General features: G+C 46.9%; 8 non-coding genes across 8 annotated transcripts; all 8 read left to right on the top strand.

Annotated features, from left to right (window-relative positions):
* Positions 1 to 127: 127 nt before the first annotated feature.
* On the top strand, positions 128 to 246 carry LOC123173417 (5S ribosomal RNA). Its single transcript, XR_006486189.1, has one exon. It is a non-coding gene; the product is annotated as a 5S ribosomal RNA (ribosomal RNA).
* A 370-nt stretch (positions 247 to 616) lies between these two features.
* LOC123173117 (5S ribosomal RNA) lies at positions 617 to 735 on the top strand. Its single transcript, XR_006485910.1, has one exon. It is a non-coding gene; the product is annotated as a 5S ribosomal RNA (ribosomal RNA).
* A 373-nt stretch (positions 736 to 1,108) lies between these two features.
* LOC123173134 (5S ribosomal RNA) lies at positions 1,109 to 1,227 on the top strand. The gene has a single exon (XR_006485926.1). It is a non-coding gene; the product is annotated as a 5S ribosomal RNA (ribosomal RNA).
* Positions 1,228 to 1,602: 375 nt separating this feature from the next.
* Positions 1,603 to 1,721, top strand: LOC123173322 (5S ribosomal RNA). Its single transcript, XR_006486102.1, has one exon. It is a non-coding gene; the product is annotated as a 5S ribosomal RNA (ribosomal RNA).
* Positions 1,722 to 2,091: 370 nt separating this feature from the next.
* Positions 2,092 to 2,210, top strand: LOC123173190 (5S ribosomal RNA). The gene has a single exon (XR_006485978.1). It is a non-coding gene; the product is annotated as a 5S ribosomal RNA (ribosomal RNA).
* Positions 2,211 to 2,584: 374 nt separating this feature from the next.
* Positions 2,585 to 2,703, top strand: LOC123173282 (5S ribosomal RNA). The gene has a single exon (XR_006486066.1). It is a non-coding gene; the product is annotated as a 5S ribosomal RNA (ribosomal RNA).
* Positions 2,704 to 3,073: 370 nt separating this feature from the next.
* On the top strand, positions 3,074 to 3,192 carry LOC123173119 (5S ribosomal RNA). Its single transcript, XR_006485912.1, has one exon. It is a non-coding gene; the product is annotated as a 5S ribosomal RNA (ribosomal RNA).
* Positions 3,193 to 3,564: 372 nt separating this feature from the next.
* On the top strand, positions 3,565 to 3,683 carry LOC123173384 (5S ribosomal RNA). The gene has a single exon (XR_006486161.1). It is a non-coding gene; the product is annotated as a 5S ribosomal RNA (ribosomal RNA).
* Positions 3,684 to 3,844: the final 161 nt, after the last annotated feature.

Here is a 3,844-nt window from a genome sequence, read left to right on the forward strand (position 1 = left end):
GTAAGTAGAATATATAGGGCATTATCCATTATTAGGCAACGGTTGTAATGGTAGTAAGAATGACAATCATCTTTGCAGTGGACCTGGGAGTGGCAAGCATAAGGGACGAAGGCGGGGGTAACATGTCGCATGCGATCATACCAGCACTAAAGCACCGGATCCCATCAGAACTCCGTAGTTAAGCGTGCTTGGGCGAGAGTAGTACTAGGATGGGTGACCTCCTGGGAAGTCCTCGTGTTGCATTCCCTTTTTAATTATTTTTTGCGGCTCGTGACAAACATATCGCATGTGCGCGATATATATTAACCCCGTTATATTATTTTTGACATTTGCGATATGTTTTAACTCGCTGCTCATTGGTCACGCGTCTAGAGGCGGCTTTGTGGCGCGAGGAGCGCGTTCTGAAAGGGGTAAAAAAATACGTGTTGCTGCGGTATAGAGGGAGGGGTGGAAACCGTGGTAAACCCGTCTCTGTGTTTGAGGGGGGGAGTAAGTAGTATATATAGGGCATTATCCATTATTAGGCAACGGTTGTAATGGTAGTAAGAATGACAATCATCTTTGCAGTGGACCTGGGAGTGGCAAGCATAAGGGACGAAGGCGGGGGTAACATGTCGGATGCGATCATACCAGCACTAAAGCACCGGATCCCATCAAAACTCCGTAGTTAAGCGTGCTTGGGCGAGAGTAGTACTAGGATGGGTGACCTCCTGGGAAGTCCTCGTGTTGCATTCCCTTTTTAATTATTTTTTGCGGCTCGTGACAAACATATCGCATGTGCGCGATATATATTAACCCCGTTATATTATTTTTGACATTTGCGATATGTTTTAGCTCGCTGCTCATTGGTCACGCGTCTAGAGGCGGTTTTGTGGCGTGAGGAGCGCGTTCTGAAAGGGGTAAAAAAATACTTGTTGCTGCGGTATAGAGGGAGGGGTGGAAACCGTGGTAAACTCGTCTCCGTGTTTGAGGGGGGGGGGAGTAAGTAGTATATATAGGGCATTATCCATTATTAGGCAACGGTTGTAATAGTAGTAAGAATGACAATCATCTTTGCAGTGGACGTGGGAGTGGCAAGCATACGGGACGAAGGCGGGGGTAACATGTCGGATGCGATCATACCAGCACTAAATGACCGGATCCCATCAGAACTCCGAAGTTAAGCGTGCTTGGGCGAGAGTAGTACTAGGATGGGTGACCTCCTGGGAAGTCCTCGTGTTGCATTCCCTTTTTAATTATTTTTTGCGCCTCGTGACAAACATATCGCATGTGCGCGATATATATTAACCCCGTTATATTATTTTTGACATTTGCGATATGTTTTAGCTCGCTGCTCATTGGTCACGCGTCTAGAGGCGGCTTTGTGGCGCGAGGAGCACGTTCTGAAAGGGGTAAAAAAATACGTGTTGCTGCGGTATAGAGGGAGGGGTGGAAACCGTGGTAAACTCGTCTCCGTGTTTGAAGGGGGGGGTGGATTAAGTAGTATATATAGGGCATTATCCATTATTAGGCAACGGTTGTAATGGTAGTAAGAATGACAATCATCTTTGCAGTGGACCTGGGAGTGGCAAGCATAAGGGACGAAGGCGGGGGTAACATGTGGGATGCGATCATAGCAGCACTAAAGCACCGGATCCCAACAGAACTCCGAAGTTAAGCGTGCTTGGGTGAGAGTAATACTAGGATGGGTGACCTCGTGGGAAGTCCTCGTGTTGCATTCCCTTTCTAATTATTTTTTGCGCCTCGTGACAAACATATCGCATGTGCGCGATATATATTAAACCCGTTATATTGTTTTTGACATTTGCGATATGTTTTAGCTCGCTGCTCATTGGTCACGCGTCTAGAGGCGGCTTTGTGGCGCGAGGAGCGCGTTCTGAAAGGGGTAAAAAAATACGTGTTGCTGCGGTATAGAGGGAGGGGTGGAAACCGTGGTAAACTCGTCTCCGTGTTTGAGGGGGGGAGTAAGTAGTATATATAGGGCATTATTCATTATTAGGCAACGGTTGTAATGGTAGTAAGAATGACAATCATCTTTGTAGTGGACCTGGGAGTGGCAAGCATAAGGGACGAAGGCGGGGGTAACATGTCGGATGCGATCATACCAGCACTAAAGCACCGGATCCCATCAAAACTCCGAAGTTAAGCCTGCTTGGGCGAGAGTAGTACTAGGATGGGTGACCTCCTGGGAAGTCCTCGTGTTGCATTCCATTTTTAATTATTTTTTGTGCCTCGTGACAAACATATCGCATGTGCGCGATATATATTAATCCCGTTATATTATTTTTAACATTTGCGATATGTTTTAGCTCGCTACTCATTGGTCACGCGTCTAGAGGCGGTTTTGTGGCGTGAGGAGCGCGTTCTGAAAGGGGTAAAAAAATACTTGTTGCTGCGGTATAGAGGGAGGGGTGGAAACCGTGGTAAACTCGTCTCCGTGTTTGAGGGGGGGGGGGAGTAACTAGTATATATAGGGCATTATCCATTATTAGGCAACGGTTGTAATGGTAGTAAGAATGACAATCATCTTTGCAGTGGACCTGGGAGTGGCAAGCATAAGGGACGAAGGCGGGGGTAACATATCGGATGCGATCATACCATCCCTAAAGCACCGGATTCCATAAGAACTCCGAAGTTAAGCGTGCTTGGGCGAGAGTAGTACTAGGATGGGTGACCTCCTGGGAAGTCCTCGTGTTGCATTCCCTTTTTAATTATTTTTTGCGCCTCGTGACAAACATATCGCATGTGCGCGATATATATTAACCCCGTTATATTATTTTTGACATTTGCGATATGTTTTAGCTCGCTGCTCATTGGTCACGCGTCTAGAGGCGGCTTTGTGGCGCGAGGAGCGCGTTCTGAAAGGGGTAAAAAAATACGTGTTGCTGCGGTGTCGAGGGAGGGGTGGAAACCGTGGTAAACTCGTCTCCGTGTTTGAGGGGGGGAGTAAATAGTATATATAGGGCATTATCCATTATTAGGCAACGGTTGTAATGGTAGTAAGAATGACAATCATCTTTGCAGTGGACCTGGGAGTGGCAAGTATAAGGGACGAAGGCGGGGGTCACATGTCGGATGCGATCATACCAGCACTAAAGCACCGGATCCCATCAGAACTCCGAAGTTAAGCGTGCTTGGGCGAGAGTAGTATTAGGATGGGTGACCTCTTGGGAAGTCCTCGTGTTGTATTCCGTTTTTAATTATTTTTTGTGCCTCGTGACAAACATATCGCATGTGCGCGATATATATTAATCCCGTTATATTATTTTTGACATTTGCGATATGTTTTAGCTCGCTACTCATTGGTCACGCATCTAGAGGCGGTTTTGTGGCGTGAGGAGCGCGTTCTGAAAGGGGTAAAAAAATACTTGTTGCTGCGGTATAGAGGGAGGGGTGGAAACCGTGGTAAACTCGTCTCCGTGTTTGAGGGGGTGGGAGTAAGTAGTATATATAGGGCATTATCCATTATTAGGCAACGGTTGTAATGGTAGTAAGAATGACAATCATCTTTGTAGTGGACCTGGGAGTGGCAAGCATAAGGGACGAAGGCGGGGGTAACATATCGGATGCGATCGTACCATCCCTAAAGCACCGGATCCCATAAGAACCCCGAAGTTAAGCGTGCTTGGGCGAGAGTAGTACTAGGATGGGTGACCTTCTGGGAAGTCCTCGTGTTGCATTCCCTTTTTAATTATTTTTTGTGCCTCGTGACAAACATATCGCATGTGCGCGATATATATTAACCCCGTTATATTATTTTTGACATTTGCGATATGTTTTAGCTCGCTGCTCATTGATCACGCGTCTAGAGGCGGCTTTGTGGCGCGAGGAGCGCGTTCTGAAA

The sequence above is a fragment of the Triticum aestivum genome, unplaced genomic scaffold, assembly GCF_018294505.1.
Source record: "Triticum aestivum cultivar Chinese Spring unplaced genomic scaffold, IWGSC CS RefSeq v2.1 scaffold54592, whole genome shotgun sequence".
In the NCBI taxonomy this organism is placed as follows: Eukaryota; Viridiplantae; Streptophyta; class Magnoliopsida; order Poales; family Poaceae; genus Triticum; species Triticum aestivum.